Source organism: Ooceraea biroi, chromosome 1, assembly GCF_003672135.1.
Source record: "Ooceraea biroi isolate clonal line C1 chromosome 1, Obir_v5.4, whole genome shotgun sequence".
NCBI lineage: Eukaryota > Metazoa > Arthropoda > Insecta > Hymenoptera > Formicidae > Ooceraea > Ooceraea biroi.
In genome coordinates, this window is record NC_039506.1 from 14,207,357 (window position 1) to 14,222,324 (window position 14,968).

Sequence of the window (14,968 nt, forward strand, 5' to 3'; positions counted from 1 at the left end):
GGGTCGCGATGGTTTCCACGGTGGAATTGCAAAAGGATCACTCGGAATGAATCTCCAAACGAATGCGAAAGCGATACCACTGTTGGAATGCCAGTAATAAAAAAGAAAAAAAAGAAAAACTGACGCCGCCACCAGACGCGAATGGCGAAAAGTTCGCGAGATTGGAAAGCCGCCCTCGAAGTTCACGAGTGTGTAATAAAAGAAGTCACGGCTGGGGCACACAGAGGGGCGCGAAATTGCACACAAAGATACGCATATCAATTTCGTACCGGCAACACAGCTCAAGAGATGGTTAATCCGGTGAAAAACGAAGCCGCGCGCATGCCACGAACGAAATTGTGTAACGAAGGCTCTCTGCGTTACGACAAACACCGCAACGATCGTAAAGAGATCGATCGTGCCGAGAGGATAATGTCGACACGTGCGTGCGTGCGTGCGTGCGTGTGTGTGCGCGCGCGCGTGCGTGTGTGCGTGTGTGTGTGTGTGTGTGTGTGTGTGTAGGAATCGCCCTAAATTAACTAATTTAGAGTGAACGGAAACGCGTCCGCGTTACACCGAAACTGGGAGGAGGCCAGCGGTACTTTACATGCTTTACGATTACTCAACGTTAACGGGTAATTGCGTTCGTTCGGCGTCTTGTAAAATAACGCGCTTGTCACGATGAATAACGTAAAACGAGAGTCGGCTGGACGTTATATTCTAATGGGCGTACGCATGCACGCGGTGACGATGCAGCGATAAAATGATCCGATGTTGACCAAACTACCACCGGCCCGCCTGCGGTCTTGTTATATTTAAAATGCGACCCGTAACTCTCGCAAGTTGCTATCTTCGGCTCTCTCCCTTCTCTCTCTTTTTCTTTCTTTTTCTTTCTCTCTCTCACTTGCTCTCTTGCTTAAGCAAGAGAAAATTTTTTCCATTTTACGTATATTTATGCCACACGCGTGTACCGACATTCTTATACATGAAAAAAGCCACTACCGCACGATGATTTAAGTCACCAGCACCGTGTGGGTGCACCCGATGTGTGCCGGGTCCCGGCGTCTCCTCGTCAATTTCGTACGAGCGGCACGAGTGGCAAAAGTTGCGCTGGTTATCGCCGATAAACGCGATACACCGCGGTCAGAAATTAAATCTAAACGGCGGAACTTCATGCGGGTTCTCCCTCGCGCTAATAGCAGCGAATCCTTCCGAAGGAATTGCACTCTCCGGGATTGCATCCAGGTTTTTCTACATCGCGACGGGATTCCTCTTATCGCGTGAATGCCGCGCGAAAAATGAATGTCTATAAGCGCGCGAACTCGTTCGCAGCTCTTTGTTATTCTCCACCGATCAGCGTGAACCACCGCAAATTTTCATTTGTTGTAAAGTATCACGCGGCAGAATTTTACGTTGCGGCAATCACGCGACGGAGGCTTCTCCGAGAGACTCTGCCGAGAGATTCTCAAGTGAAGAAAACGGAGAATGCGTCAAATTACCGTACCAGGTCTGAGTAGTCTAATGAACGCACGAGCTTGCGAGATCTGTCTTGTTGAGTTTCTCGTTCGCCGAAATGCAGCTGGAGGGAGGGAGAGAAGAGAGAGAGGGCGGAAGCGGTGCTTTACACCTCACGTCAGATCCACGGCTGCAAGACAGACCCGTCGCGCTTCGAGGTAGGATGCGCCCATAACGCTGCATAAAACATTAGCTTGTTTACGCGGACCCCAGCGGCGATCGCGCAGGGGATTGAAAACCACCCCCGGTCCCTCTTACTCCCGCACGTCAGCGCGCGTAATGCGCGCGCGGTTCGCATTGTACGCATTTAAGTCTTCATTATTATCAGCGTGCTTGTCTCGCGGAATCCGTTCCGGAATTAATAACATCTCTCTCTCTCTCTCTCTCTTCTTCCCATCGCCCTGCCGTCCGACGCCCGCCCGTCTCCACGTTTCGGAAACGGCGCCGGCATCCCCGAGACTCCGCGACTGTAGCAGTCACTTTTTTTCCATCGCGCTCCATTACGAGCCTTTCCGCGGAGGGTGTGCCCGTTCGCGGAGGGTGAGCGATCCTCCACGTCGGCGATGGTAGACGGAGGATCGGCGGTGGATGGGCACACGCTTATGCGGCGAACATCAGTCAGCATCACTTGTCATCGTTTGAGCGATGAGGAGCGCCGCGAGAAACGGCTCGGAGTCTATGGGGTACAGCTATGCGAGATGGGCGGTAAAGCGGAACCTCCCGCGAACGTCTTCGTCCCGGGACTGATCATCTCCTCCGACCGTTCCCCCTTTTCCCTCGTTCTCTGTCTCACCTATCTATCTTTCCATCTCTCTCGCCCGCTATCTCGAAATTCATTCGGTGGACGAGCGAACGACCGAGCGAGCAAGAAAGAGAGAAGAGAGAGAGAACCGCGCGAGAGCCCAGGGAACGAGACTCGGCGGATAGGGGTGGGCGAGATATGCGAGGGAATTCGCTGAGTAATTTGCTGCATTAATAATAACCGGGCGGCTCCTCGCGGATACAGCACTTAATCCAGAAGCCGGTGCGCCGAGGATAGATGACGAGGAAACGCGTCGGCGGCGGCGATGGCGGCGACGACGATGGCGGGGTACAGTCGCCGGGCAAAACGAGACTCGGGTGTATAATCCATGACGAATGACGTTGCAAAATAAAATCCCGCTCGTGGGGTACACGGCTCACCTAATGCCGCCCCCGCTACTGCCGCTGCGTCACCCTCTGATGCTGCGCGCGCGCGTGCACCTACTTATTCGACGTTCTATTATGCTGTACGAAAGCGGGGAGGGTATATACCGTTGGTCTGGATGCTACACAATGTGATTTCGTAACGTAATCCGGCGTCAACCTCACTCTTTCTTCCGTTCTTTCTCTTTTTCTCTTTCTTTCATCCCTCGCCGCGAGAGCTGAGTGACAGGGGCGGCCGAGAAGTGATGAAGGGGAACGGAAGGTGGCTTGGGAGACATAGTCGCGACTCCGCTATTATTCCCGCGCGAGAATCACTTTATTCCGATTATTTCCAAGCTGCCGGCGATAGGTCGCGTTTTATGCGCGAACCAGCCAACCCGGTTGGCCGATCCGGTCGCGGACCCGCTGTCTCGGCGCTCGTTGGGGGAACGGAAAGGCTTACGTGGCCGAAAAAAAGGAGGTGGAGAGAAGAATGGAGAGGACCGGGACGGTGAAATTATCGGGGGTGGCAAAACTTTTTCAATACTTTATCGCGGCAACCTGTCACCAGGATAGAGGGGGACGCGCGACGTGCCAAGAAGGGTATCAGAGAACGAAGAAAAGAGAGTTTGGCGCGAGAAGGTGACGCGCTGCGGGCTGAGCAGCACGCGAGAAGCGAGAAGCTCCGTCGACGACTTCCGGCACGCGTTTCTTCCGCTTCCGGCCGGCTCCACGCGAGAAATACACTTGCAGAAACACAATTTTTCGCTCTTGACACGCCGTTCTCTACGCGGGATGCCCAGGGCTTACTTTGGATCGCGGAATCGTCACGCTGATGACGAACGGCTGATGATGGCTGCAGGTTCAGACGGAAGACGCGGACGCGCTGGCGTGGATGAATGATCACGCAGCGACGTAAACGCGCGCGGGTTAACGCTGAGAAATGCACGCGGCAAAGATGACGGCGTGTGACGGGGCCGTTTGCGCGGTTCCACGCGCTTCTTCCGCTTGGCAGTTGAGCGCGAGGAAGACGGATGTCGACGGCGATGTCACGCGACCGCGGTCAATTTTTCACATCGACGTGTCTGAAGTCGCGTGGTGGAAGTCTGAGAAAATAAAGGCACCACACTACGCGCACACACACACATGCACGGAGGCTCGTACGTACGCACAAGCACACGCTTGAAACCAGTAAAGAAAAGCGCTCCTCCGCGACGCGAGACGCGCGTCTCATAAATAACCGCCGCTGGTTGGCGAGACGCGGAATGGATATCGCGCGCGGATATACGACACGAATATATATATATATATCAATCGCGTTTCCTCGCGTTAACAGCCACTCGCGCGCTACACCCGGCATAAATCTATTATTCCTTTTCGATCATTGCGCGGCCACCCGTTACGGGGGTGAGCCTCGGGGGTGCCACGAGGACGAGAGTTAAAGTTTCTCGGATTATGCAGCTCGAACGGGGAGGGAGAAGTCTCGGTAGTCGCTTAACGTATCATAAAGATAAAATAGCACTCGATGGTGATAAACGGGTACATGAATATCCCGATTCGCGCTGCTCGACTTGGCGTCGATCTCCTCGCTACCTGCGGGTCTCCGTCCCTGCAGTCTAGGGTTTTATGTGTTTCCACATTCGCGCGCAGCGGGCGGAATCCACGCGATACCGCGCGAGAGATTCTCAAGTGTCTCCCGGGCAAGCTGATCCGGCGGTAAAGTTCGGGACGAGTCGCGAAAGAAGTACACAGGAGTAATAAGGATCGCTCGCTCGTGCGTCTCGTCCTCGATCGACGAGTTTCCGTCCCCGGATCTCGCTCGCGAGGATCCCACCAGGAGATCTCGCGCGGAGTCGGTCACGTCCACCGTTTTACGGTCACTGAGAAACAATTCATCTCGCGTAAAACCGGCGGTTTTACCGAGACAAGACGAGCACAGGACGCCTCATGGACGTACGAATGTACGTACGTACGTTCGGTGAGAATTCAACGGTCGTAAATTACGGGGGTAGGATGGCGTTACGCCCCCGCGATACTGTATCGCGTCTCGTATCAAGACAGCATTCACGGAGACACTCGCGGGTCAATACGGGGTCGCTGATTTCCAAGAAGGGTCGTTGCTTTTCAATGTTAGAGACACCGTTTCATGCACGACACTGACCACGAACGAGCGCACCGGACACACATGTTCCCGGATATCGACGCGAATTCGAATGCATCAAGCCCGGCGGAGGTCCACGGAGGTTCGCTAGAGTCGCGAGAGATTCTCTTTTGTCTGTTCTTGTTGATCCCGTTGCCTGGAGAGCCAGCTTCTGCTGTCTGTTGTCTTGTTTCCGTATCGGTGGAGTGAGCAGCGAGCGTTTTATGGAACTATTATTTTATAGGGGAGCTACATCGATGTGGAGCCGAACGTTACAATAGAGTTACGGCCGATATTCATGAGCTTTTCTACGATATTCATCGAGAGTTGAAAGTTTAGATATCATTATACAAAATAGATACAATACAAAAATGGAATTGATTCCACACTAAATCCATATTAATTAAAAGCATCCTCAAAGTATCGAAAAGAGAGTAAGGGAGAGTTTAAACCAGTTTTCCATCGATATCGGTTAGCTTTAACCGCGAGTTAATTAATTCTTCGTTTTTTAATCGCGACTGTGACAGGTAGAATGCACTAAACGATAATTCATACAAGAATTTGCGTTGAAAATCATGCTCCGGGCGATATGCAATATAAATGATAACTTTTTTTCTGAAAGCACATATGATCGTTTTTTTGACGCGGATGCACGCGCGGCAATTTTCCGATCATTTCTTGAAAAACAAGAAATGCACGATAGCGCGTCAAAGCGTGGGTGTACATCGCTGAAAATCCCGCACAAAGCTCGTCGGATACATCACACGACCGTGTTACATATCAGCGAAGGACCCTCAACGGTTCACAGGCGCCGCGCAACCAGCGAGCGATCTCCACCGATTTTCATCGTGCGACCATCACGAGTTTGTTTGATCGCATCAAATCACACGCATCGGCACACGCGAATGTTTAATCCCCCGCATCTCGCGACCACGTTCATCATCTCGCCATCTCGTTCTCATCCTCTTTCCCTGCTTTGCGACCGCTCGAAATCGCTCGAACTCGCGGCGCGGTCGAGGCGCTCTTCTCGACGATGCCGGGGATCAGTCAACTAAAAGAAGAGAAAAAGAGAGTACGAGAGAAAGAGAGAGAGAGAGAGAGAGAAAGAGAAGCCACGTTCGCGTGCACACGCGTACGTAGTTTTTTTTTCAAACGATACGATTCACCCTTCTGGCGCCCGCTCGCGCGCCACCGAGTCCGCACGCTTTTGACTCTTCCGCTCGGCGGAGGTCTGCACCCTACGCCCAGATATCGTCGGCTTCCATTAAGCGCGGCTTTGATCCATGGTTAATTAAAGCACAGCTCATGCTCGCACGTAACGACGACGAGGCCTGCCTTCTAAGGCCCTCGTCTCGTCCTTTCCCCCTTCATTCTCTTTCTCTCTCCTTTTTTCTTCTATCTCTCTCATTCTACGACCTTTTCGGGATGCGTTTAGAATCAAAGCCACCTGAAGAAGATATCGCCGCAAGCGGGTACGACTGTAAGCGCAGAGAGACTCTTCGTCTGCGGCAGTGCTCTGCCAGCGCGGAGAAACGACGAGAAGATACTTCGCGGAGGGGTTGCATAGGGGACGGAAGGGTGGCGCGGGAAACCGGCGATTTATGCCATGCTACAGAGGTAAAGCGTGGCGTCGTTCGGGGCGGGGGGGGGGGGACCGTTGAGGAAAGCTCTCGAGGTGATCGAGGCTCGTTGTAGCGACGATATATCCTCGCCACCTCGATGCCGCCGTCGCCCATCCTCCAACCCCCGCCGTCACCGAAATACGATCGTTACGATCCACGAATCGAGGGTGAAGACTTCGGCTCTGCCCTCTGTGCGCGCTGTGGCTTGCTTCCTCTTTGTGTGCATATGTGTCGCGTACGTGTGTGTGCCGCGCGCGCGCGCGCGCGTGTGTGTGTGTGTGCACGAAATGCCTGCACCCGAGTCAGGAGTATCGGATCGCCTGTCGCACCCGGGGAGGCTCTTCTCGCGGAATTACGTGATTTCGCGAATCTCACTATCGCCGAATCGATTGCGGATATAAGATACTGGAGGTTGAAATGGAATCAATTTAGGATACGGCGGCGCGGTGTACCGTCTCCGGGCGGCTATCGCTCGCTCGCGTCGGAACTAACTGAAATTTCGAAGATCGAGAGGAGTCTTAGTTCTCCCATTCCTCTCCCCGCCGTCGCAGCGCGGAGGGGTTTTTCTAATTTTCCAGTCGCAACCCGGAGATTGGCGTGCTCGCAGTCCATTGATGCGGCTTGAGCTTCATCCCGTCACACGCTTTTTCGTACGTTTCCGCTTCCGAGTCATTTAATGACGCCGGTCGCGCTCGTCGATGAGCATTGGAATATCTTCTGATAAGCTTGAAATTCGCGAATTTTTTTTGGATTCTGCAAAAAACGCTCTTTTTAATGTTAAATTATATTATACGCAATGTGATGCAAACACACGCTATTACGAGCAACTTCTTGCCCGGCATATTTGTCAATTTAATTTTGCGTTAAGCTTACTATCGCAGATTCTGCAGGCAACGTTAATTTGTACCGAAGTTACAAACTCGCTTCCCATCTTATTCGCGCGTGGCAGACTCGAAACAGAGTTATTACTCCCGGCTCTCGGAAGTATACACGGAAATTTAAAGGACTTTCGTGCTTGCAGAACTTCCGAATCGTTAAATTTTAAATCCTTAATTCGTTAAATTTAAATCGCTAAATTTATTTTGTGGAAATGTATACGAGTTGAGAGTATAAAGCGGACTGTGTCCTTAAATTATCATATACCCGCAGTACACATTCCTTAATTCGCTCTCTTTGAATGTTTAAACATAATATTTGCGATGCTGTTGCAATGCGTTGCGACCAACAACCCTGAATCAGGCAACCGTAGGATCTCTCTGACGAGGATGCAATTTTAAAACATAAACATATAATAACGCAAGAACGATAGGCACACATCGTACACAAGAAATATCCATGGCCACTCTTAAAAGATTATTAAACTTCTATATTTTGAGAATAAGTACACGATTTTCGTAACATTGTGTATTTATTTTTATAACGTTCATCAGTTCATCAATCCTCTCACGTCTCGCAACGTCGCTAACTCATTTAAAGAGGGAATCACTTGGCAGTGTAAATTTATACATGAAACATCTGAATATAACGAGTCCGTTGAGTCGTGTGTGAAATATATAATATATATATGTATGTATATATATAAATGTATATTACGGCTAAACGAATAATCTCGAAGTTGCTTTAAGCCATATCGTTGCTCTCTTACGCTCGGTTACTAATCTCACTATCTTACATTTATAATCACGTTACATCTAAATCTTACGAGTAACTCGACAGAACGGGAAAGAGCGGAGGAAACGGCCTCGTGAACTCGTGTCCCTCACGTGTCCGCACGCGTGTCTCTTTCGATCCGCGTCGAGCGGAAGGACTCGCACGCCGCGCACGGCGACATCGCCGCTCCAAAACCGGGCGCAATTAAATCGATACATCGCGCAGCTCGACGACGCGTCCGGTCATCCACGGGAAAGAGGATCGTGCTAATCTTGTCCCTCTTCCCTCCCTCCGTTCCTTCCTCCCTAGCGATTTCGATCATTCATGCCAGCTTAATGCCGACGGGATATCCAGCGAGCAAATAGCGTGTTGAATGCCGCGTAATCGGCGCTACGACATCAGACGTCCTGTTTAATTAGCGGGAAAGTAGAATGATCATTCGCCGGCTATTTAACGCGGGCCCTCTACCGGATACAGTCGTATTAATGGGTTCGTTGCGTTCCCCGAGCACCCCCGTGCTCCTCCAGCCCCGAGCGAGTCGAGGGAGGATCAATATCTCGTGTAGGCCGTAATCGGCGTTAATTATGATGTCGCAATGAGATCCCCGTTGTTGAACCGCTTTCGCACCGGGGCCACCTGCGGAGATAAGCTCTCCTGGTAGGCATCTTTCTGTTTGATCGCAGCGCAACAGACATCGGCGATGCCTGCGAGTAGTAGCTACCTCCGAACCACTGTAGCGATTCATTCGATCGTAGATGCGTGCACGCGTCACATACGCCGCTCATTCCGAGATTATTCAGCAACGCGGGATTCTTCGTATTAGTAACTATGAAATTTAGCTGGAATATTTTAGTGTGTAAGGATTGCGCGACGGAAGACGGCGCGAAGAGACGACAAGAAGTGAATCCTTTACTCACCCCGGCGACGTAACGCGGCAATCGTGCCGGATTCCGATTACAATTTACACCGAGATTTACGAGGGGAAATAGTAGTGGAAATGGGAACGCGATAACGGGGCGCAAAAAGCAAAGCGCTGGCCTTCAGCGCCGTTAAACTCGGACGACGGCGGCAGTGGCGAGTGAGACGTTAATGGTCGCGTGTTAACGTCATTCCCCGTGTAAACGGAGGTGCGAGTCGCTCCGAAAAGCGTCCAGACGACGGGCGATAAGCGGTCTGAACGAGCAGTCGGACGATATATATATATGTACGAAGAGTGTTAAGTTTGCTCGTAAATTCTAGTGCAAGTTTAGGTTTTTCCGACGGATCTGAACGAGCGTCGTCTTCCCGAGTGCTCGGAGCGACGGAGATACGTTTCAATTACCGCGAGCCATCCCTTAGACACTCTCGAGGGAGGAGGGGACGTGATCAGAGCTCCCGGTACGGGACGGGGCCACCGAGGATCACAGCAGTTCGGTGGGTAATCGGTGGATCGGGGTAAAACGTGAATGCGGTGGTAGTTCTTTAGCACAGGTGAAGCGGGACAAGAAGGGAAAAAGAGAAACTCCGGAATGCAACGTTCAAGAAGATTGATCGCGTGTATACGGTCGGTGTAGAAGGAGAGTCCTTTGGAATTCCCGTAGTGGAAAAGTGGACGCGCACAATCGGCGCGCGGGTACGGTTGGTCGGTCGGTCGGCGGGAGGGTAACTGCGAGCATGTGCAAATTTGCATAGGGTACCCGGAGGAAGACCTATTACGATCCTTCCCGCGGCGCGGACGCAGCTGCATGCGGAGGATGCAAGGGTGCGAGCGCGGAGAGTCGTGGATGCGCGCGCGTGTGTGTGTGTGTGTGTGTGTAAGTGAGTGTAGGGTGCACGTATACTCGTTTGGTACATCGGACTGTTACGAATGGAGAGAAAGCGGGGAGGCATACGCGAAACATGAGGCGGGTAGAGAGGAAAATAGCAGCTAGGAATGATGCGGTGAGAAATGGAGATCTACCTGGAAACATGTGGAAGAGTTATCGAGCGAACGAGGAGAGAGAGAGAGAGAGAGAGAGAGAGAGAGAGAGACAGACAGACAGACAGACAGACAGAGACAGACAGAGACAGACAGACAGACAGACAGAAAAAAAACAGAGAGCATATATATATATATATAATCTTCTCACAAAATGTTCTTTATAGTCATTCTTATGTACCTAATTAATTTCAATCTCACTCCTGTTGTAATTCCACTGGTGAAGAGATCGAATTAGGCAAGGTGCGTTATATGTCATCTCGCTAAATCTAACAATAGAGTCCATTGATCTAATAATAAAGACACACGATAGAGAGATGTGCATTAGGGAAACCATTTCCGGAAGCCGGAGCTCATTAAAATCCGAGAGCGATCGTTACCAGGAGCGTGACGCGCGAGCTTACAAGCGAGAGAATCGAGAATCTGTAACATTACAAATTCAATTAGTAGGCATCACTGGGGCTCTCGGGATACCACGAGGGAGGGTCGTGATAAACAAGTGGACGACGATGATAACTCGTCGGGCAATACCTGCGTCCGTAATAGTTCACGTGTCAGGGGGTGCGGCGACGGGAAGCCCGCGGGATCCCTCGTCCGCCAATGAGAGAACCGTCTATTTTGCAATCAATATCAATTCATTCCGTTAAACGGCGCGAACGCCGTGGCTGTCCGTGACACGCGGCGGCGACGACGGCCACGACGGTCCGATGAATTACAGATGTAACACACTGCGTTAAATTTCCATAGGCAGGTACTTAACCCGGACAAGGCACGTTTCCGATGCCGATTCGCCCGTCGTCCTGCCAGCTGCCGTTCGCCTCGTTCGACCCCGCTATTTTGTTATCGGGTACGCGGCTACGTGCTCGGTCGGTGCGCGACCGTGTTGAAACCCCGCTACCTCCGATTTACGAGCGCGAGGAAGAAACGGGCGAGACCGTTCCTCCGCCTCGGGATCGCACGGGGAGATCTCGAGAGCACCGGAATTCGAGATCGAGGATAATTTCGAGAGAAATCAATTCGCCGATATCGGCGATAATGTCGAGACGAGACCAGTTCTCTCATCGAGGACCACCCGCTCGCGCTCGTATCATTTAGCGGCAAGAGAGAGAGAGAGAGAGAGAGAGAGAGAGAGAGAGAGAAGATGAAAGAGAGAGGAAGACAATGCGATAGCTGCATCTCGCGAGACCGAGTACTTACGTATAACGTGTGAGCGTTAGCACGTACGATTCCCGGATAATCTAATACGAAGTTTCGAAACTACGAACAACGACACGAATAACGGTCCACGGGAAACGGAAGTCTAGAATCTCTCGGCTATTTTTCTTCGCGAAATCTTTGAGAGTCCGATCGAGATCGTACAAATGGAATATGTCCGGTCCCCCCTGGTGCGCGATTGCATATCTGGTTGTAAAAAGAAAGGCATTAATCGTTACTGTAGCTCCGGTAATATAAGCGCTATAAAATACATGAGTAGCAGGAAAAACAATATCACGCTGGGGATTTGAACCGCATTATGTCCGCTCCATTTTGCCCGATAATGATGTAGTTAGGTAAAATTGCGTGTTACACGTAGACGTGACAATTAACACGCGACGGATGATGCAAGGGCCGGTTTACAGAACACGTTAATAGCGCTGTTATAAGAAAAAACGACATGTAGGTCAGCTTTTATGCGATGTTCCTTAGAAACAGAATATCGATTTTTTTGCGGGAGGGAACGTACGTGGAAATGCGTATGCGTATGCGTGTGTTTTCCGGAATATTATTGCAAATATTAAATAAACATTAGTAAATTAATAATTTGCAATAGAATTGCGTTGCAGTATAATTATTTCAAACATTTTTCGAATAATTTCTCAAGTTAATTGTAATAGAGGGAAATATTATTAAATTATTAAATTTCATTATTAAAGATTGAGCCGCTGGAAAATCCGTCATGAGCGTGCATGAGCACTCTCATAAATTGATAATTTAGGAATTGAAAAATTTAATTTAGTTTATAATTTAGCAGACTAGCTTGACGTGTTTAAACGGAAGACATTATGAGCCAAGGGAGATGAACAGTGCGCCTAACGACAATAGCTTTCGCGTAACAGTATAAGCGTACTCTATTGCAACAACCACCCAACAGCCATTCTCACATATTACACCATTAAATCCCCAGTCAAACCACCTAGGATACGAAGTTATTAACTTTCACAGTTTGTTAACATTAAATACATTACCAAATATCTTTGTTAAATTATTACCAATACTCAAGATCTTAAGTAGCAGCAGATAATTAAGCAGCGAACAGTGAAACCAAGAAACTTTTGTTAACTATTAAGGTACTTTCATTTAACTCTCAATGTACAAATTATAGAGCATCATAAAATTAATTTCGCATAGTTGAAGCAGGTGGTTACCAACCGGAAGTGCAACGTACGATATATGCGTTTCCGTCTCTCTCTCTCTCTTCCTTTCCATTCTCTCCTCACACGCTGGATTTCCACATTGCGCTTGCACGAGGCAGATTTCTCACAGCAAATTTCAGAATCTGATCGACTCGCTCGGTTTAAACGCGAGGCGGAAACGGGGTTTCTCATTAAACCGCATGAAGCCCGTCGTTTCAACAGCGCACGCAGAGAGCAAGGCTTCTCCGAGGGGTCGACTTCTTCTGCCCGGGGTATCTCGCGGGGCAAACATTTGCTGCTCGCGTGGTATCAATCCGCTCGCGCGTCGGCGGTGGATGCGGTGGGGTGGGTGGTGGTTGCGCTATGGGAAGTGTCTGCAGAGTCGTTCCGGCACGGATCGACCGCCGTAAAGAGGGCATAAAGCACCCCAGGCTCCATTACTCTGCCTTAGTGAATCGGTACCGACGCCGAAGATCGCGCGGAGCGCGTGACCCAATTCCGGCCGTTCCTGTGTTATACCTAATACCGTATTTTATCAAAGATAATGCGCGGGCCCACCTCTACCTACGTTGAATAGACACCCGTATTGTCGTCGCCGTGGCTGCGCGAGAATCGTCCGCTAAAACACACGCGCGCGCGCGAGTGCTCGCGAAAGCGGCTTATAAATCGTTGCCCGGTTATCGAGGAGAACAGGGTGGAATCGGGGGAAGCTTCGAAAAATGGATGCTCGATAAACGAAGGCGATTTGTTCCCCTCGAACGAGCAGCATCGCATGCGTATTAATAGTGGTGTCCGATTATCGGAAGATGTGCTTTCTCCATCGCTTCCCCTCGTCTCGCGAAACGAGGGGATGCGTGGGTATAAGTACGCGTGTGCGAGGCCAAGAGGAGTGAGACCTACAAATGAAATGTAGCAAAGTATATGCTTGAGCTTTTATTTTTTTAAGAAAATGCGGCAAGGATATTAAAGCATTTGCTTGCGCTTGAAATCAAAGTTGCTTTTGTGAGAAAAAAAGAGAAGAAGAGAGAGAGAGGAAGAGAGAGAGAGAGAGAGGGGGGGGGGTTGTAAAAACGCATATCGATCAGAGGGAGTTTTTTTATCATCCGTAGAAATAATGTCGTCCGAGTACGATAGAATTTAATCTTCCCCCTTGTTTCGTAACGTACAAAATTATAAGTACGTCGCGTATACATACATATATACGAATAAATTTTACACGATACTATGTATGCGACCACGTTATAAATATCTATCATGACATCGATGAGAAAAGACGCTTTGTCGTAACGGCGGAAGATTGTTCATGGGAAATATAGGATGCGCTTCCGTTCTTTATGCCCTCATCTCTGCTAAGAGCATTCAATCTCCTTTTCGTATATACGCTATCGTATATGTTAGAAACGTTATTGGCATTATGTACAAAGTCCCACGTTATACCACGATCGCATCGAATCAATGTCTCCATTTTAACATCTCATTTTTTCATCATCATCAATTGCGACCGCGATGGCGAGTCTAGGCGCGATTTCCATTTTATGATACAATTAAAGATTCATTCCTGTTACGTGTGCTACGAAAAAAGTACCACCGCGTGTTTCCGGATATCGAAAGTTTCGCAGGAAGTAAGATAATAATAAGTCGGTCAAAAAATATCGTAAAAGCGACTCGAATCATTCGTACGCTCGAATCCTCGAAAAGCTCGTTGCTCGTCCACGAGCAGAGGCGTGTTTGACGCCGCCCAGGCCAGGTATCAGTACAGCGACCTGATGAGGAAAGCGCCAGTGACAGCCGGCGTGTACATCTAATTTGGGGAACGAAGCAGGCGCGCCGAGAGCGCATCGTCGGGGCATTAATAACGAGCGGGTAGTGTCGAATTACGACGGTCGTCGCGTTCGCTTGCAGGTGTGCGAATCGTGGCAAGAGTAGTAGGAGGAAGAAGAGGAGATGCGACGAGGCTGGCTTCGTCAGCAACGAACGTGATCACGTACGCAGTCGAACAAGCCAACTGAACCAGTCAGCCAGCCAGACAACCAGTCAGGCAACTAGGCAGGTGGGTAAAGAGAGAGGAAGAGAGAGAGAGATAGATAGATAGAGAGAGAAAGAGGAAGGGACTAGTGGGGTACAAAGTTTATTTTGAATCAACCATGGCAAACTGGAGTCGCACTATGTCCCGGCGAATAGCGCCACTGAATACCGCAACCGCGCGCAAGTTGCGACGAGCGCGCTTCCACCCTGAGCTCTGAGTCTCGCGCAGCGCTCGAGAACGTTTCAGCTCGGCGTAGAGGAGACGAGAACTCGTGCGAGCGAGCGAGCGTGCGATCCGACCGGGCAAACAGAGGAGTAGCGTGTGGCGGAACGGAGGGTGGAAGCGCAGGGGTGAAACGTGGCGAATGAAGAGAAAGAGAGAGAGAGAAAGGGAGAGAGAGGATAGTCTTCGCAGCCGACGATGGTGATTGTTACGGCGACGACGTTTCAGTTAGCTGAAACGTCGTTTCCTTTGTCGCATCATTGTGTGTGTATGTACGTGCGGGGGTGAGAACGAGGAAAG